Here is a 21,706-nt window from a genome sequence, read left to right as displayed (position 1 = left end):
TTTTTTCAAAACACAACATTTTTTATTCAAAAATCACTTAACACTAACCAACAACAACTCTAACATATTTTAACAATAATCCAACATTATAACATCAAACATTTTTTTCAAAAATGACAAACATTTTTTCAATTCACAGTCTACTTTAAACAGGGCTGACAACGTTGTGAATGAAATTGTGATTTCCACTGTTGGAAGTCATTAGGCCATTGATGGACACTACGTTTCCTAGCTTGAGACAAAAGATAAGCATAATGGTCACAAAAACGTCGATCTACTTTCACATCATTTCTAGAAGAAGAACGAGGATCAAAATGAGTCACTAAATGTTCTAAGGAATAGCCCAGGCTGCGATGATGCAGAAAATACACACAATATTGTCCACACACCAAGGAATCTGTGCCTTGTAATTTCACATTATTGAATCGGGTGGTCTGAGCATTTCTTCTCATAAAGTCGATGATATCGTCTTCCAAAGGGGGCAATCCGTACGAATCAAAATATTCCACACATCCTTCTTGAGGAAAGTAGACGGCTACCCAGTGGGTTCCTGGGAGATGACTGTCGTCCGTGTTGATCACATAAGCTAGATGGTCTTGAGGTTTGCGATGAGGGAGTTCATCTTTAGCACAGACGACAGGATTCCAAGAAGCCGTATACGAACTGTGGTTCAAAAGGTAATAAAGTTCCCAGGTATCCATTGATTTGTGTGTATGTGTTTTTTTCTTCTTCACAGGTAATAATAAGTCATCAATTCGATCCTGACTTTTTGCTTGAAAATGTCTGACAAATAACCGTTTCTTCGTTTCGTCTCCTCACTCTGATTCAGGAGAGCTTCGATACGATGGATCTCTTGAGTGGTTAATGGTGGACAAGAATGTTCACGCAAGTCTTTATACCACTGATGCAACACGTCTTCGTCCGAGATGAGACTCCAAGCTTCGTCCAGATACTCGTCCAATTTTTCTTCTTGACTCAACATCAGGCATTTATCGTGTTGAATTTGACTGGGATGATCGTTTTGACATCCATAACACTCTTTCTTGATCAATTCCGTCATTTTTTCGGCCAAGTGTTTGGCACAACAGCAGATTAAATGGGCTTCTTGTTCTGGCCATCTCGACTTCATCATGACAACGTCTTCGTCTTTGTCTTGAGATTCTTCTCCTTCCACGGTCTCCTCACATTCCATCTCCAACGTTTCTCCACTTTGTAAAGAGGGATAACAGTCTTCCATGGCTTCTAATAATCTAGAATGACTTCTCTCAAACTGTTGATTTCTATGGTACTATCGAATTCTGCATACAGGATGACGTTCACTGTCGCTGGCAGTGCATCTTTAAACTGACGTTTCACACGAATCTGGCCAGATTTAATAGGGTGGAAATGTCCCTCATCGCTGCCTTGGTCTGGAGTGAAATCGAAAGCCACAAAGCATAGCCTCCTGCGTAATCGTCGTACGTAATGCCGTGACTGGTGTTGGTTCCTAACTGGCCGGTAGCTTCGTACAAGGACAAGTACGATCTCAAGTAATTCATCTTCGTGTCACTAAAGTCAGGTTCGAAAGGTCTGGTACACAAGGTCTTGCCATCGCGACTGACTTCGATTTTCTTCACGTCGAAGTGTTGAAAGTTGAAAGGATTTTGATGGAAGGCTCCGTTGAAGGCTGAATTCAGGACCATACCAAGGATTAAACGCTTGGGTAACTGTCCTTGAAACAGATGATCTTCGATCATGGAATGCTGTCCAGCAGGAATGGTGAACGTTTTCACTTCCACGCGTCGTATGGGATACTTGGCAGTCGTTCTGCTCAACGTCTGACTGATGTCGTTTCCCACTTTAGGTAACACTTCCACGCGTCGTACGTAGAGTTTGGCCTCCTCGATTTTGCTTTTAGGATTGCCACCAGTAGTAGCATCAGCATCAGCCAACAAATGGAAAGCGGCGCTGCTACGATTCAGTCTCAGGCGAACATTGACACCGTTCAGCAAATATTTCTCTTGCAACCACATGTCCAAATGCAAACGATCCATCAGTTCTAAACTCTTTTCATTTGTGATTTTGCTTCGTCTTTCCACAAAGCCGTCATTGTCTTTTTTTGATGTGTCAAACTCCTTCGCTTCGTCAGGTTCCCATAGCACACAAGCATTGAGATGAGTGTTCTTGGCATCTATTCCGTACGTCAAGAGATTTTCCAGGTAGGCACGGTAAGGGTAAGTATTCATGCTACTGCTGACTAGTTTGTTATTCAAGTACAAGTCCACTGAGCTGAACAAGGAATGCATGAAATTGTTGACGGGAGCTATATTCTCAGTGTCTGCTACTGCACCATTATCCTTATCTAGAACTTTGACTTTCAAGTACAAGTAACTGCTATTCAGATCGATGTAATCTTCGGGTTGTCCCTTGATTTCAAACTCGATGGGAGCGGAATCGTTCAATGAGGAGACGGGGTGAAATTCCACCCACTGGGATTCTTGCATCGTCATCATGGTGGGGGGGGGGCATGGCAAACAGGTCCAGTTCCGTTTTGGAACAAGCGCAAGATTCTCTGTGCATCATTTTGTTCTGTTCTTTCTCAATAATCGAAAACGTCTAAGTCTCGAACGGTTCTTCTTATCTTGGCCTTTCTAGCTTGAAGTCTGGTGAAAGGTTGTTTTCTTCGTCGTCTCTTTCTGCCTTGTCCTTGCTGAATGCCTGACTCGGTAGCGTGCAGGGCATTTATAGGTGTGTCTCGTGGGTCCAAAAGGTCTTTGCCTGTTTGCAGCAAGACATTTTTGCCTGCCCTCATGAAGGCTTCTTTAGGGTTTTGTTTGTCGATGATGACATTTTGGAGAAATTCTTTGCTTTGCGTCAGTGCCGCATCTTTCAAGGCGTGCAATCCGCGTGTCACCATCGGTTTCAACACTGGGGCCACCGAACGAAAGGCCGATTTTAACATATCTCCTAAACCGTGTCCTCGCTGTCGTGCAACCCCTCGGTACACTGGATACATGACTTACGAGTCGTGAGAAAACCGTTTTCTAAAATGGAGTTTCACCGTGACTTTTCCTTTGGTGAATGGAATATTTTGTCCCAGATCTCCTTTTATAGCAATGTTGACCGTGTCCAAATAAGACTTGCTGACGGGTAAATAATGAGGATGGACAAATTCGCGGTGGACGTGGTAAGTGTTCCCACCTTCCTCGTCAGTGGCCGTGGCAGAATTTACTTTGAAAGGAATGACACGCAGTAATGGTACGGAGGTGTGTCCCACCACGTTGTACTCCACCACATCGGAGTACACGAAGATCAAATTCAGTCCCTGGTTCAGTTCTACCGGGTAACGAAAATACCTTGCAAAATGCATGTCGTTGTCAATCTTTGCTCTCTCAATTTTTTGGGTCAGCTTATCCGTGACCATATTGAGGTCTCCACCGAAAATGTCATACAATCCAGGGCAAAATTTAATACGTATACTTTTTTCATCACTATCAAATTTGATGAGTAGACGGTGAGACAGTTTGTGGTACTCGATGGTGACACGTTTTTTTGCATTGGTCAGAACCTTGTCAAAGGTTGCATAGAATTTGTCAGCGATGGCTTCCACCAGATGTTGACCACTAAAATAATGGCCTGAATTAATTTTAAAGTGATAAACGAAAAGAGGAGGAGTAATAGCGGGGTAATAGCTCCTTTGCAAGATGTGAGTTATGTTGAGGACTGCCCGTCATGGTTTGCTGCAGTGCTGAGTCCAAAATTTCGACGTCAAAAGTGTTTTGAGTTTCAGTGATGTTTTTGATTTGTGTTGGGTGAATCATTTCCACTAAAGCCACTTCCCAATGAGCTTCGTGATCTAAGGGGATGGCCTGAGGTAATTTGGCCGTGTAACAGCACAACGTGTTGTGGGAAACACCTCCATGGAACTGTCACTGGGTAAGGTTAAGTAAAATTGGTTTTGGTGACTCATAATTCCAGAGTTCTGTGGCTGTCCGAGGGGTTATTACTGGATGTCAGAGGCGTGTCTCCGCCCAAAATGGGGTTCTGGTTGTGGTTGGAGTGGTGACTGGCACTGGCACTGGACACAAGGTTCCCGTTCGAGGAGAATTTTAGGGAGGGATTGGGAAGCAGGTAACCGATGCAACTGCTCAATAAAATGGTCCACAATTGTTTGTCTCCTTGTTGCAAACTCAAATTGGCGATGGCTGCCCCGATGACACAATACACCACGAAGATTTGGCAGAAAAAGACGATTTGCGTTTTAAGCACACGTTCTCCACACCACACCCACAAGGGTTGTTTTTGTAAATCTTGCAAAGAAGAACTAGGTGAAGGAGGAGTGGTCGACGTAGCTGCGTCTGTGTGAAAAGGCATGATGGTCACTTCTTTTTATAGTCGATGACTTGCGAAGCGTCGATCCAAGAATCAAAACTGGGTGGATATCCTTTCCAACGTACTTTGACTTCTTTGACACGTCGTTTGCCTACTTTACGGGTTCTGCGTTCGAGAATGCTTTCGATGTCGTACACGTCGTCTTCTTTTTTGGTCACACGTTGTAACTCAGGCAAATAAAACGTTCCTTTGAGCACTTCTCCTTTCATGTCTTCCAATTTATAGACGGCAGGATGACGGCCATGCACTCGTCCAGTGACGCGAAACAATTCGGTCGTCCAGTTAGGTAAGTAACCTTTGTCGAAAGTGCGTTTGGTTTTGCCAATGCGCACCCAATCTCCTACGGCCAACTCTCCACTTTTCTTGGGGACAGCCCTCGTCGGGGACGTACCAAACAGACGCTCAAACACCAGCACTTCGTTCTCGGGAGTCACGTCTTGCGGGGCACGTCCGATGCTTCGATGGTAAGATTGGTTGTACGCTTGCACCAGGTGCGGTAAGATGTCGATGTACTTCAGAGTGTGGTGATGCGTAAAATATTTCCACATGCGTTCTTTCAAAGTGCGTTGAAAACGTTCCACGATGCTGGCTTTGGTTTCGGGATTCTCGGTGGTAAAAAAATGAATGTCACGTTTCTTTAATTCTTTTTGGAAAGCTTGGTTCAGAAATTCGGTGCCTTTGTCCGTTTGCCATCGAAGAGGGTGACGACCGCTTTGTTTCAACACCCGTTGCAGGGCTCGCACTAACTCACTGCTGGATTTGGAAGTCAAGGGTACGACCCAGGCAAATTTGGAAAAGACGTCGATGACACAAAACAAATATTTGTAGCCACGATTGTAGCTGGCCAAATGAGAGACATCGGCTAAATCGGCTTGCCATTGATGATCGATGCCTTCCACTCGGGTGCGACTTCTGGCAAACTTGCGTCGAATGGGTTTGTGTAAAGTGTAGGTAGCTTGTTCTTGTAACCATCGTTGCACTTGAGGTAAACGGAGACTTTTCAGTCGCGTTTTGGCAGCACGATACAATTTTTGAACTCCTGCGTAACCTGGAGGATGGGAGGGATCATAGTAAATGCTGGCTAAGACTTTTTCCATTTTTTATTTTTTGTGTTGGTGTGTTAATAAGGCACCCACTCTTGGAGGATGCTACTCTTTTTCTCTTGGGGTATTTTCTTGGATTGCAATGCTTTGCGTGTGCGACCGGCAATAGGTGTCGAAGAGGAGGATGTCTGAGCGGGGGATATCGGTTCTTGTTTCACTTCTGTCTTCACTTTCTTTTTCTCTTGTGATGAAGAAGGGGTGGCCATCATCTTTTTAATCCATCCAATTCTGGAGGTAGGTGGTGTTGTTAACTTGCGTACTTTTTCTGGTGGAGTTTGAAACCCTTCTTCTTCTTCTTCTTCTTTTCCTTTTTCTCTCTTGGTCACTGGTTGTGCTGGGACTGGTACTGGTACTGGTGATGGTGCTGGACTTTTCATCAAGGTCTTAAAATCTTTCAGAGTGGGTAGAGCTGTTTCGTCTGAAGCTTTCTGGTGAAAGAGTTGCAGTCGTTGCAAAAGTTGACCGTACTTTTGCGATTTTTCTGTTTCGGACAAATCTTGGCGATCCATCAAGGACTGCAATTCGTGTTGTAACTGGGACATCTCGCTCAAATGGGGATTGGGAGGTAAATGCGGGGTGCGTTGTTCTTGCCACCGATGGTATTCCATCCATCGTTTGTAAGGCACTAAAGCTAGTTTTCGTCCTTCCATGGGGTTGTCAGGGGTCGATTCTGAGATCTTGGAACTTCCGAAGGCGTTTTTATCTTGCTCCCACCAGTCCTCCCAACATGGTTCCCAAGACTCCTTTCAGTATGGGGCCTAACAAGAGAGGTAAAATGCCTCCACGTTGGACCAACATCTTCTTTTTTTGACGAATGGGAATTTTCTTTTGAACCATTTGGCGAAGAACGTGACGATGCTTGCTTAAGCATTGTTTCTGGTGTTTGGACAAAGGGATCGTGCCTTTCAAAACGTTCAAACAACATTCGCACACGGTATAGATGACCTCTTTGGAGGCCGATTGAATGAGTTTTTTTTCGTAGAGGTGGAGAAGCTTTGGACAGGACAGATAACATGTCCCCATGTTTGACTAAACGTGGTGGTAGTCCTTTTCTTTTCTTTCCTTGGGGTTTTCTGGAGGGTGACATCTTTGAGTCTTCAGGAGCACCAAAAAGCACTGATACCCCCGACTTGGTCACAGGTCATTTTTATACTGGAACGCGTCGCCACTGATTGTCTTTACGTCGTATTAGTTTGAGGAACGGCATGACACGTCGTGCAGGGGTACGTAACGGACTAAATCGAGCCAGTTCTTGCTTGGACAAATCCAGTAAACTTTGTAACATGCCCGATCTTTCTTGGACTTTGATTTTGGGAGAAGGTACTTTGTGAGCAGCAGCCACTGCCACTAGATTGGAGGGTCCTGCCACTGGGGAAGTTCTTTTTGGGGTCGTCAACGGAAAAGTTCTTGGTGTGATCAACGTCTCCAAGTACTCTTCAGTTCTTGGTGTCATTAATGGAGAAGTGGATGAACGTGAGGCTGCCGGAGACACAGTCACTGCCGTGGCAGGTCGTGGTTTGCGAGTGTAAGGTTGCGTCCTGGCCGAAGAAGAAGTGCCTCTGTTGCGACTAGTTTTCATCTGTGGACTTTTCTTTTTCTGGGGACTTTTTCTCTGTTTCTCTTTCCGGGGTGGTGTCTGGTCAAAGGAGGGTCCCGCCACTGGAGAAGTTCTTCTTGGGGACCTGGTCTTTTTCTTTTTCTTCTTGGGGCTTCGTTGGACTTTTTTCTTAGGGATAACTTTGGGGGCATTAGGATCCCATCTTAAGAGAGAGCGGATGATGACCCCTCCTAGAGTACCGCTCCCTCCAGGTTTCAAAATGATTTGTTTTTTGGTTTGAGTGTCGATGCGGGGATCGGCAAGTTGGACCAAAGCGACTTTGTTTCGATCGAAAAAGCGTTTGGTTTGATGAGGAATCTGAATGATTCCTTGGAGTATTTGACGTGCCGTCACCGTGAACCATCGTAAGACTTCTTTGAGACTAGCTTCTAAGACACGAGCTCGTATTTGTGGATTTTTTTCTCGACTGATACCATACAAGGCACGAATCAATTTGACGGGAAGATGCGACTGAAGGGACGTCATGTTGACGTTGTGTGAGACAGACGAAAAAGGGTCTGAGGTTTTTATAGATTTTTTTGTGGAGTGAAATGAAGTCGAGGACGGAGACGTGTACAGGACAGGCCCTCCGTCTTGGCACCAGTGGTGAAACAAGTGGGTACGAAATCGCAAATCCTCGGGGGTCGTAGGTTTCAAATCGACGAGTAAATAGGCGTGTGGAGTTTGAGTGGCATCGTCGTACGCCTGAGTCAGCCAAGGCGTTCCTAACTGTTTGGCTAAGACTTGCACTTGCGATTTATCTCGAGGGCTTTTAAACAAGACCACGTAATGCGCATTGAGACTGATGGTGCGATGGGCTTTACTTTGTTGAAACAAATTTTGGTTGATGTAAACGACACTGGCATTACGGTGATGCCCTTTGCGCGTGAACCACAGTTTAATTTCTTCTTCGTCTTCTCCTAACATGTCGTCGAAAATTACCAAATGGGTTTGACGGGAGTCAGAGACGATGCCGTCGTCTTCTTTAGGAATGCCTTCTGCAAACACGATGGAATCGCCTTGACTTTCTCGCAAGAGGCTGTACGCCGATTGCCACTCTTTGTAACACCACAGGATCCGCTGAGGTGGCCTATCGATCAAATGATGTTTACGTTCGATCAAACGTTTGACGAATTCGGTTTTGCCTGAACCGCTAGGTCCAGCAATGAGCATGTTAAAGGGATGGCGAAGATACAAAGCCTCCCAACTGGCACGATCTAAGTGTTCGTCGATGACTTTGACAGTAGAGGAAGAGGGAGCAGAGACAGCAGAGGTAGCCATGGTGTGAGAAATGTCACTTGTGACACGAGAACAAACAAGACAAGAGTTTATATACTTTTTTTCAGAGCACGTTTATTGAATGTTTTTTCAAACATGAATACGAAAGACAAAAATACATAAAAGTCAAAGGCTTAAGTACAAGGATAAAAGGCACATGATAACCATTAACGTGGAATAAACACAAGTGTCTGTACAACAACATGTTTTGGGTAATGTTCTAACCAGTTCTATAGTAGGGGGTAAGGTCACATAAGTGTCCTCCCGAAAGGGTCTTTCAGGCCTGTCCACGACAGTCCCGTCCTGGGTGACGGGTTCTTCTGGCACCGTCACTAACACGGGTTTAAAAGTAAATTTTTTACTTGAACAACTCTCGTGCATACCGAGCCACTTCCTGGGTCCAAGCCTCAAAACCCCATTCTTTCCAGGCACGGACATCTGTCCAATGGGGGTGTAAGTCACTAGCTACACACACATCGTCATACACGTCTTGGGTAGCTAAAAGTTGACGAATCTTTTTTTCCTGTTGAGGTCGAGAAGTATCGAGATGAAAACGCAAGGCTTTGAGCAAAAGGAGTTTTTCGTGACCATTTAAGGCCATTGAGGTGGTAAGTACTGATCGTAAAGAGTCCACAAGGAATCGGCTGGTAAACGAAATCCCAGAAAACAAGTCACTAAGACACACACCACTTGTCGTCCCAAATTGAATGGATACAGTTCTTGTAATAATCGGTGGTAATGATCCACGGTTTGAATATGGTCATTGAGTTCCTTCCACGGAATCTGTTCAATAATATGTGACATAATCCGTGGCATGGCAACTTGATTTTATAGTCTCTTTGTTTCGGAAGCAATAAAGGTAATTTCTAACTAAACATGTTCGTTCTCCAGTAGGGAATTTAAATGTTACATACTGTAACCGAAACGTCAGAGTTTGTCTAGATGTTTCGTCTTTCTCTAAGCAGATTCCATGTAACAAATGTTGGTAATCCTTTAACTCGTCTTCCTCAATGCGTTGCACTAGGTGAATCTCGAAGTATCCAAAATTACGAACGTCTAGTTCATCATCATTCACAAACTGAAAGTGTTCAACAAGGTCTGACCACTGAAAAAATTTCTGACGAATCAGTCCTCTTATACCATTCAGGAACCAGTGGTTAAAGATCTGGTGACGTAACGGATACAACTGTTCTTTACGTTTCACTTGTATTTTGACCAGTTCTCGGTAAATCCTTTCTCTCAACTCCTCAGGCAAGCCCAAAATGTTCTCTTGTAAATTATCCATAAGTATATACACTGTTTTTGGAATCCTTGGGTGGTGGCCAATAGCCTCGTTTACCTTTGTGCCTGATGTAATATCCACTCATAATCAGTCTTCTTATACTTTGGAACAGAGCATAATTTAAAAACGGTTCAATAACTTTGCGTTTGCGTTTCACTTGTATTTTGATCAGTTCTCGGTAAATGCGTTCTCTCAACTCCACAGGCAAGGCACGAATGTTCTCTAGCAAAGTATCCATGAATAGTTCATACTAAATCCTCTTTGGTCTGACACAAGAAATGTACTCTTTGCACAAACATGGTTTTACTTCAGTGTCGAATTTAAATCGTTTAGTCACTAATCTACACGTTACAATTCGTTCAGAAGTTTCCTCTTTCACAAAGTTGACATTTTGTTCAAGATGTTGGTAATTCGTTAACTCTTCCTCTGGAATTCGATGCAGTACGTTTACAATGATGTAGTAGATAGAATCGTCCATAACAAACCAATCCTTTTTAAAACTAGGGGATCGTTGATCAATGTCTGTCCAGTGGAACACTTTCAATTGAATCAATCCTTGTATAGCCTTCAGGTACCAGTGGTTCAAACACCGGTGACGTAACGGATGCAATTGTTCTTTACGTTTCACTTGTATTTTGACCAGCTCTCGGTAAATGCGTTCTCTCAACTCCACAGGCAAAGCACGAATGTTCTATAGCAAAGTATCCATGAACAGATTATGGTAAGTTACTTCAATGTCTAGGTCCCACTAAGGGTAAGTAATGACAATTCGGTGACCATCGAGCATGTTCTACGTAGGCCGAATCTTGCGGTTCCCAGTAATGAAGTGACACACCGCAACTGAAGCACTTGACTTTATCTCCTTCGCCCAAGTAGAAAAATCCGGCTCTGGCTAATTCTTCGGGGGTTGGTCCTCCCAGATACTTAGGCCATTTTCCTTTGAACGATTGAAGACGATTTTCAAAGTCGGAGTATTCTGACAAACGCACAGGGAACGAATATTCGTCTTTCACAGGTTCGTTTCGATGAGGGTTCAGTGACATGGGCAGGAGTTTGCTCAGGGCTGGATGACATCCGTAGGGGGGGTAGACGTGAAGGTGAACATTCCCCTTTAAAACGAAACCCAGTAAAATGTCCAAGAGGACGAGCGGCATCATTTTCGCATCCCTCAGGTTTGACACGCACAGCATCCCTTTCCATGATAGGGGTAGTGACACTAAAGTTCCCATGATGCTTTACGGCATCGCTAAGGTCACAACGTACAGCATCGTACCCATCGCAAGGCTCACAATCGCATTCCACTTCCGAAGCCTCACACTTGAATTGTGATTTTCTAAACAACTTGTTCTGTGTTTCTCTGAAAGTATTCATCTTGTTCGCTCGGTCTTGGTAGGCCCAATGAACTATCGATCTTGCCTAGGGTTCCTTTTTATATACAGACCAATACCGACGTGTCCATACGGTAAGGTGAAATGATTGGGAAGTCGCACTCGCTTCTGGTACACGATTTGATAGACTTTTTCCAAGGGCCGACTGACGATGTGATGAGTGAGTAAACGTACAATCTTGTTCGGTTGATAGGTGGTCACTTTAAAGTCTCCATCCTCTCCCGATTGCAAGGCTTCTTTCAATACCCCAAAGTTGACCACACGACTGGTACGATAATTCAGAGTCAGTCCTTTCACTTTGCACGTCGTGTGCACTTCTCCTTGTTTGTCCCGGTATTCGTAGCCGTAATTTTTGGGACCGCCACTGACGAAACTTAGAATCTTGTCGTCGGGATGCTCGTCTGTCCAGGCTCCTAAACGGTCTCCTTCGATATCAGGGTGCTGTTGACTCGGGTGATGGATGTAAATGCAACTGTCCGTGTCAAAGTACAGGACACGTTCCCTTAACAGTTCTAAAGCTTCGTACAATTTTAAACGAGCATGGGCTGTCACGTAAGCCGCAATGATGACATTTCCAAAAGGGTCGTCTTGTACAAAGTCCAGATCTTCTTCGTAATTGACCAAGATCAAATTCTCTCGAACGACGTCCACGTGTTTCATGTATTTGGTTTTGTCGTGAATCATCTGAAAGTAGCGGGAAGGTTCTGTCAAATATTCCGTCTTGGGTAAACACGGTCGTTGTGCCATTTTACCCCACAAGCAATTTAACATCACTTTGGCAAACGATCGCCTGCCTTCGTTTTTCTCGATGTGGTCTAAAGAGATGCCTTCTTGTTCATAGTATTTCTCTTTCAATGTCTTTTCGTCTTCGGAAGTGTGACACCAGGAAGGGTAGCCGCTGGCTTCTTGCTTCAGTTTCAAAAAGGCATCCACGTAGTCGGCGAAAATGCCTTTCTGACTGGGATCACCCTTGTGGTATTGTTGTGTCTTGGGAAAGTGGCAAATTTCGTACACTTCTAACAGTTGGTATCCCATGTCCAGAGCTTTGAACAATTCTACGCTGACCCAGGTTCCCGTCAAGGCACGTTCTTCCTGGGTGTGCTGACAAGGTTGGTCTTGGTTGCACGTTTCGGCACAAGTACGGCACAAGGGAAACATCAGTTTGCCTTGACAATGGTGAGGTAAGACGGGATGGTATAGGTTCGTGGGAGGTAAAACTTTACACTTGATCAAGCCTTCGTATTGTCGAATGTTTTTCAGGTCGATGTGTTCCGTGAACAATTGCGGGTGCCCTACAGGAAAGCGACAATATTTGCACACGTAGGGATACAGCGAACACACGTCCAAGTATTTGATTTCTTCTCCTTTCTCTTCGTCGGCTTGGTACAGCAAACAGGTGGCATTGGTCCTTCCTCCGTACAAACTATCCCTCGGGTTCAGCGGGTCCATGAACTGGTAACTTTCCACGAGGCGTTTAAACTCGGGATCGGTTTTCATACGGTGATCGTACTCGTGTTCCCACATTTCCACCACTTGGTATCCTTCCTGTTCAAACTTTAGGCGTCGCTGACAAGTGTCCTGGTACAAGTCTTCCATGGTTCGTTGTAAAAACTGATTTTTAGTGCTATGATCAGGGTAACAAACGGGACATCCGTGAAATAAGCAACCGTTAAACTCGTACACGATCTTGGGGTTTTCTAAGTCTCAGCCATCTACCGAATGCGTTCCGATGGTCTTTTCGCCTCCTCCGTTGCGGGCATGCTGAATCCATTTGTCTTCCTTGTCGCACAAGTAATGTAACCAGCGTAGGGCTTTGACCGAGTATTGACGTTTGACAAAGTGGGTCGTTTGAGGGCTGATGACAACCACGGTGTTTTCAGGCATGAATCGTTGCCGGTACACTAAGGAACACGCTTTGGCAATGGTGCAAGCTTCTTTCAAAGGATCGACCCCTCCGTGTTCCATGAACAGTTCTCGAAATTTTCCACAGCAACGCCGTAAAATGTCCACGTCGGAACGACAATACTTTAGCATTTCTTCCTGAAAGTCGAAAGGGTCCGAGGCGTGAACCTGGTACCAAGCGTAGAAAGCTTCTCGTTGTTCGGTACGCATGTTGTCGGGGTCGTAATAGTGAGCCTCAGGTAAATGGGGTAGAACGGCGTGTTGATTGGCTTCCGTATTGAAAAAGTGTGGAAAGTACCCTTTAGCCATTTCTGTCATTCCAAACGTTTTAGGCATTCGACTCAAAGGCATGGCCAAGTAACTCATCGAATCTTTAAACTGCACTTGTCCCACTTGCATGAAAATGACTTTGGCTCCGTTCAAAGTCACTTTAGGATGCTCGGTGCCTTGTTCCGTATAGTATCTCAAAAGAAACTGTCCATCGTATCCGGAGAAATTGTGAGCCATCACCGTGGCATGACGATGACAATCTCCGTAACGTTCGATGTCCTCTTGGCTCCACGTCTTGTCGACGGGGTCTAAAACCCATTGGGCAAAATTGGCTAACGTGTTCGGTCCCCGAAAGATTTTTTCACGCCCTCCGGGAATCTTGCTGCAATGAGGGCAATGACTGAAGATAGGTTCTTGAATGCACTTCTCGCACGCTCGATGAGCCACGCAGAAATTAGGAATGTGAATGCCGGTCTCTTGCATGCATTCGAAATCGAAAAAGATGAAATTGCCTTTCTTCTTGTGACCGTCCTCTTTCTCTGGTGGGGGTTGGTATTTTTGCACGTAGCATTGGTGTTCCAAGTCCACGATGTGATGACAAATGTGACATTTTTTTTTTCCTGAACATACGTGTGCCTTGGTACTATTGGTACGTATGCCTTGTCCACACGTAGGGCACAATCTCAGGAGTTGACAAGCACATTTCTGCTGTGAACCTTGCGTCTTCAGATGGTGTTGGTAACAGGTAGGGTTGACAAACGTGCGCAGACAATTTGAACAAGGCACTGGTCCTTCGCTCAGACAGGGTGAAGAGGCCAAACATCCTGAGCATTTCAATCCACAATGCTTGTGTTGCTCTCGATTATTATAACCATGGTCACATTTCTCACAGTAATAACTGTATCCCAGGAATCCGGTGATACTGGTAATGGTATCGAAATGTTCATCGTGATAATAGACATGAATGTATTTTCCGTCCTTAAAGTCTTGCCCTCGAAACAACAGAGGTCCGCGCACTTCTTGAGGGTGCACTTTCAAGGTGTATCGTGGAGCTAGGGCATCTTGGAATTTTTGCATCTCAGGAATGCCACAGGGTGTGTCTTTGGACAGTCCGGCTTGTTGTAACAGGAGTTCTGCTTCGTTTCGCTGTTTGGCTCGGTCCGATTGTCGAATAGTTTTCCAGGCTCTTTTCCATTCTGCCGTGTCGTTCTTGTTGGCATAGGTTCGTCCCACCACGATGGCTCGAGCTAAACACATCTGGTCTTGAGGATTGTGAATTTGGACAAGGCTACGCTTAATGCTGCGAAGCTCGTTCACCAATAACATCTTTTTGCGTCCGGTCCCTTGAGGAGGAGAGACGTGGGTCATGTCCAGTGTGGCTTTTCCATCGGTGATGTCAAACTGGTCATTGGATTGTTGCACGTTTTGAATCTTGTCCATGACTTTGGAAGCGGTCAATTCTGCAGGGGTGCTAAACTCGATCCAAACAGGGGATTTCAAACCGTCGTGTTGTATGGAAAGTCTCAAGCAATCGTCTTCTTTGGGTTGACATTGTCGCTTGAGTGCGGTGAGCAAAGAATCCCACACCCCAGTGATGAACACTTCTGCTTTCTCTAACGGCACTTCAGCCTTGAAATCTTTAAATTTCACTGTGTATTTGTAAGCCGTGGTTCTAAATTTTCTAGAGGAGCGCTTTTCCGTCTCTCGAATGGAATAGTATTTTTCTGGGTTGACTAAGAGTGGTGAACTTGGTTTAGAGGGTTCGGATTCTGGTTCACTCATGTCCTCTTCAAAATCACTGGCATGAATTTGTGCCAAGATTGCAGCCCTGGTACGAGGCGATAGATCACGTTTCTGCCTCTTACTTTCTTCTTCTTCTTTCTTCTCGAATGAATAGGATCGTTTCATCTTGAGTGCAAAACGTCAAATGACTCAAGTTTAAACACCATAGACTAATTTATAGTCATGGCAGACCAGCGTATATAAAAGGGTGTGTGTCTTGTCCTTTCACTATTCATTTCACTCTCAAGCCGAGCACAACGATGGAAGAGACTAGCCAAATCGAACGTTTCGTCAGAGCTTTGCGAGGGGTCATTAGAAAATTCTCTTCAGACCAGCCCACGGACTACTCTCCTTCCTTTCGAGATAAAAGTCAAGATACTTGCTATATCTGTCAGAAGAAAGGGCATTGGTCTTCAGAGTGTCCAGACCGTCAAAAAAGAAAAAAAGGGCTAAAAAAGACAAAAGTCAAAATACCTGTTATTATTGTCAAGAAAAAGGACATTGGTCTCCTGATTGCCCCAAAAGGAAACAAGAGGAGTCAGAAGAAAAGAGGAATTCTTCAGAAGAGAGGGATTCTTCAGAGGAAGAAGAGGAAGAAAGAAGACAATTCTATTTACAAGAGGCAAAGAAACAGGAGAAGAAAAGAAGAAGGGAAGAAAATGAGGAGAAAGAAGAGGAAAAGACGGTGAAGAAATTCAAGAAACAGAGAGACTAAACAAGGAGAAAGAAGAAGTCAATGAACTTTTAATTAAAGTGTTCTGTTGTGAAGTGTGAATTGGATTGTAACAATGGATAAAAGAATAAATTAATGATATAAGGTAAGTGTCTTTGAGTTATGATTTTAAAATAAGAACGTACACTCACGCACTCATACACAGATACGTACTATGGGGGTAAAATGTTTTTTTTTTTTTTTTTTTTTTTTTTTGAGTTATTGGCAATTGAAATTGTATTTCTTTTCGAGAAATGTGGGTGGCCCTGAAAAGGGCCTTTTTTGGTGTAGGGGTGAGTTTAAGCAATCAACTTTAACTGCCTTAAGCCTTTGCCACGGCCAAGGCCTACTTCTGGACTGCGTAATGTTGATGATGATTGGGTTGAAATCACTAAGGGTGGTACGGTAGGCTTAGTCACAGGGTTAACGTGTTTAGCTCGGGAAGGTCGTATTCTCTTCGGTCGTAATAAAGAAATCTGATACATTTGTTTCAGACTCCTTAACTCCGCTAAAATGTCCAACAGTACCGTGACCGTTTGATTTTCACCCTCTTGTTTCTTTGCTGCTACTTCTTCTTGCTGTTGTTGCTGTTGTTTTTTTCTTACCTCTTCTTCTTGCTGCTGCTGTAGGAGAAAAGCTTGTTCCGCTTCCTTTTGTCTTTGTATAAATTTCTCCAATTCTTCTTTCTGTCTCTGTCTAAAATTCTCCACTTGCGGTAATGAAGAAGGTAACGAAGGTTCCGGAACAAATTCTTGCGAGGTAAGAAAATCCACAAAATCCCAATGTACCTCTTCTGAAAGTAAGTCCGGGTTCCCTTGGGCTGTCTCCCCTGCTGGTGCACCCCAATGAATCGTTTTCTGAGTTTCCGTCATGTTGAATCACTGTCGCATAGATTGACTGCACACAAGCGCTAGCGAATCTATATAGACTAAGTGACGTCACAGACTGCTCTCTTCGGATTGGATGCGGGCTGACTGAATTTTGTGACGCGTGTTTGGATTGGTCAACAAACTCAATCCGTTTCAATCCTTCCTCTACCTATAAATAAGCGCAGTTCACTGCATTGATTCACCTTTCTCGTCGCTTCAAGATGTGGACCACAGTCGAATCATCCACCCTTGTGTCTTCCATGATGTTTAGGACAGACATACTCATGTATGTCCGGTCCAAGTGGACCGTTGTCGGCAAGTCAGACACCAGTCTGTGGATACGAAGAGTATACGTAGAAAGACAAGGTTGCCTCAAGAGGACACTGATTTATGGCCCTCGAGTAAGACGCAGCTTGAGGACAAGAAGATGCCGCAGATGCCCTTTATGTTAATGGATACATTAACATAAACCCAAAGGCCTTTTTCAGGGCCACCCATATTTCTCGAAAAGAGAATGACTTTTCAATTGCCTACCCCTTTTTTTTTAAAAAAAAATTTAAAAAAAAAAAAAAATCCCATGTTCAATTCCCCTTGTCCCTAAATAATAGACCCACACTTTATTCCCCCATGTTCAATTCCCCTTGAGGCTAGGTTTGCCCACGATTTTTCTCCATGTTCAATTCCCCTTGAGGCTATATTTGCCCACGATTTTTCTCCATGTACAATTCCCCTTGAGGCTATATTTGCCCACGATTTTTCTCCATGTTAAATTTCCCTTGAGGCTATATTTGCCCAGGGGTGTTTTTAATGCTAATTCCCATTGAGGCTCTAGTGCCCCCATTCACTACTATCATATTTAACATTTAAGAAAATACCCTTTACTTCTTTACTGATTTGCCTTAATGAAATTGAAAATTTTCTGATAAACTTACATCAGCTCAACTGCAATTAGTTCAAAATCTGGGTAAAACTGACAGAAAATATACTAATTACCTGAATGAGAAGTGAATATATAATCACCAGTAAATGAAAGGACTATTCCTTATTTTAGAAAAAAATTTATCACCAGGATATATAGTGTAACAATCGACAAAGGTTTGTTCATTACTACAAGTTCTCTTGTAGCATCCGTGCCTAGAACCAAGATTTCCTGTAGAAAGAAAATTACAAAAAGGTAGAGTTCCATACTCATACATCTTTCAGAGCAAATGACAAAATGAATAAGATCTTTATTACCGCATATAAATTCACGTCATTTTCCCAATCATGTGCCGATAACATGTAGAATACGGCCATTTACTTAATCGATAATAATATCTCCGCTGGGAACCAAAACAAATTCATAGATTTAATACCATGCTCTGGGTAGCATCTTTAATAGCATATTTGAAATCCTGTGTCCTGTATAAATGAACCAACTTCACACTCTTCATGCTTTTCATGTTCTTTCATTTACATCAAAGATTCATGCATCTGACCTATAAAGTACCGTATCAATTTTTGCATCCGTGCTCAGAACCAATGTAAATTTTTCACTTTGCAAAAGCCCGAGTCATATGTATTTCGTTTCTTACACATCTGTACACGTCACATTATCTCCATGTATATCATCTAACATTTGTTCATCTTCTGTTATTATAATTTAGCAGCTTCATTCTTTGACCGCACGAAGTGATTCCTATGCGAGGTACCTTCACTCGTTTCTTTGAAGCGATGCATCTGCGCTCAGAACCACGATCTTCTTACCACTGCCTGTCACAGCACAAGTTGATGTCTAAATAAACATCAGCATAACTATTTTTTACAATAACCATCTAATACTAACCACCAGTAAATTAAAGGATTATTATTTATTTTGGACAAAAATCGTATCACGAGGATATATAGTGTAACAATCGACCAAAGTCTGTTCATTACTGCAAGTTCACTTATAACATCCGTGCCTAGAACTAAGATTTCCTAGCGAAATAAAAGTACACAAAAGTAAATATTCATACGTCTTTCAGAACAAATGACAAAATGAATAAGATATTTACAGTCGCATATACATTCACGTCCTTTTCCCAATCATGTGCCGATAACATATTGAATACGGGCATTTACTTCGTCGATGATAACATCCCCGCTGGGAACCAAAACAACTTCATATATGAAATACCATGCTCTAAGTAACATCTTTAATAGCATATTTAAAAATATGTGTCCTGTATAAATCAAATAACTTCACACTCTTCGTGCTTTTCATATTATTTCAATTACAGCAATGATTCATGCATCTGACCTATAAAGTACCGTATCAATTTTTGCATCCGTGCTCAGAACCAATTTACATATTTCTCTTTGTAAAAGCATGAGTGATGTATATTTCGTTTCTTACACATCTGCACACGTCACATTATCTCCATGTTTATCATCTAACATTTCTTCATCGTTAGGTATTATAATTTAGCAGCTTCATTCTTAAATAATTGACCACAAGAATAGTCCCCAAGGAAACCCGTGTCTCCAAGAACTTCTCCAGTGGCAGGACCCTCCTATTTCCGGTCACCACTCCGGAAAAAGAAAACCCCACAGAAAAAGAAACAGAGAAAAAGTCCCCAGAAAAAGAAAAGCTCACAGAAAACTAGTCGCAAGAGAGGCACTTCGGCCAGGACACAACCTTACACTCGCAAACCACGACCTGCAAGGACGGTGACCGCGTCTCCGGTAGCCTCAGGTTCATTCACTTCTCTGTTGATGACACCAAGAACTTCTCCAGTGGCAGGACCCTCCTCTTTAGCGGCAGTGGCCGCTGCTCACAAAGTACCTGCTCACAAAATCAAAGTCCAAGAGAGATCGGGCATGTTACAGAGTTTACTGGATTTGTCTAAGCAAGAACTGGCTCGATTTAGTCCGTTACGTATCCCTGCACGACGTGTCATGCCTGTCCTCAAGTTGATATGACGCAAAGACAATCCGTGGCAACGCGTTCCAGTATAACAAAGGTCTGTGACAAAGTTGGGGTATCAGTGTTTTGGTCCTCCTGAAGAATCGAAGATGTCACCTTCCAGAAAACATCCCTCTTCTAAACCCCAAGGAAAGAAAAGGAAAGATCTTTCGTGCCATTGACTTCCAAATCGAGCAGTGAGTTAGTGCGAGCCCTGCAACGGGTGTTGAAAGAAAGTGGTCGTCACCCTCTTCGATGGCAAACGGACAAAGGTACCGAATTTCTGAACCAAGCTTTCCAAAAAGAATTAAAGAAACGTAACATTTACCACCGAGAATCCTGAAACCAAAGCCAGCATCGTGGAACGTTTTCAACGCACTTTGAAAGAGTGCATGTGGAAATATTTTACGCATCACCACAATCTGAAGTACAATCGACATCTTATCGCACCTGGCGCAAGCGTACAACCAATCTTACCATCGAAGCATTTGGACGTGCCCCACAAAAGGTGACTGCCGACAATGAAGTGCTGGTGTCTGATCGCCTGTTTGGTACGTCCCCGACGGGGACTATCAACAAGAAAAGGGGAGTGTTGGCGTAGGAGATTGGGTGCGCATTGGCAAAACCAAACGCACTTTCGACAAAGGTTACTTACCTAACTGGACTACCGAATTGTTTCGTGTCACTGAACGAGTGCATGGCCGTCATCCTGTCGTCTATAAATTGGAAGACATGAAAGGAGAAGTGTTAAAAGGAACGTTTTACTTACCCGAGTTACAACGTGTCACCAAAAAAGAAGACGACGTGTACGACATCGAAAGCATTCTCGAACGCAGAACCCGTAAAGTGGGCAAACGACGTGTCAAAGAAGTCAAAGTACGTTGGAAAGGATATCCACCCAGTTCTGATTCTTGGATCGACGTTTCGCAAGTCATCGACTATAAAAAGAAGTGACCATCATGCCCTTTCACGCAGGCTCAGCTACTGCGACTACTCCTTCACCCAGTTCTTCTCTGCAAGATTTACAAAAACAACCCTTGTGGGTGTGGTGTCGAGAACGTGTGCCTAAAAGCAAATCGTTTTTTTCTGCCAAATCTTCGTGGTGTATTTTGTCATCGGTGCAGCCATTGTCAATTTGAGTTTGCAACAAGGAGACAACAATTGTGGACCATTTTATTGAGCAGTTGCATCGGTTACCTGCTTCCTAATCCCTCTCTGAAATTCACCTCGAACGGGAACAACGGGAACCTTGTGTCCAGTGTCAGTGCCAGTCACCACTCCAATAACAACAACCCCATTTTGGGCGGAGACACGCCTCTGACGTCCAGTAACCCCTCGGACAGCCACAGAACTCTGGAATTATGAGCAATAAGAACCAATTTTACTTAGCCTTACCCAGTGACAGTTCCATGGAGGTTTTTCCCAAGAACACTTTGTGCTGTTACACGGTCAAATTACCTCAGACCATCCAATTAGATCACGAAGCCCATTAAGAAGTAGCTTTGGTAGAAATCATTCACCCGACCGAAGTCCTCAATGTCCTTCCCAATCAAAATTATTTTTCAGTGGAAGTTCATGACGAACATTTGCAAAAGTACTTGAATATGATAACAAAATATATAACTCAGAAACTCAAAAGTGGTCCTATCACTTGTTCGTTCCTCCAGGCTATTATTTTAGTGGTCAACATTTAGTGAGCACCATTGCCTCCAGATTTAATGTCGTGTTTCTTAAAGCTTTGGAATGTGTCAAAAAGTGTCACCCTGGAGTACCACAAAGCAGCTCGTCGCTTCCTGATGAAATTTGACGGGGGTAAAGTCATGTCTATTTTATTTTGTCCTGAATTATTTGACATGTTGGGTGGGGACATGGACATGAGAATGGCCATGATCAAGAGAAACGTATTACCAGTCCTTTCCGACAACGATTCTTTTATCACGTTATTTCGCTCCCCGATAGAACTGAACCAAGGACTGAATTTGATCTTTGTGTACTCCGATGTGATGGAGAATAACGTGGTGGGACACACCTCCGTACCGTTACTGCGTGTCATTCCTTTTAAAGTGGATTCTGTCACGGTCACTGACGCAGAAGGTGGAAACACTTATCACGTACACCGCGAATTTGTACATCCTCACTATTTGCCTGTCAGCAAGTCGTATTTGGACACGGTCAACATTGCTATAAAAGGAGATCTGGGACAAAATATTCCATTCACCAAAGGAA

Source organism: Sinohyriopsis cumingii, chromosome 16 (genome assembly GCF_028554795.1).
Source record: "Sinohyriopsis cumingii isolate HCF-2022 chromosome 16, ASM2855479v2, whole genome shotgun sequence".
Classification (NCBI taxonomy): domain Eukaryota; kingdom Metazoa; phylum Mollusca; class Bivalvia; order Unionida; family Unionidae; genus Sinohyriopsis; species Sinohyriopsis cumingii.
Note: the sequence above shows the minus strand (reverse complement) of the source record.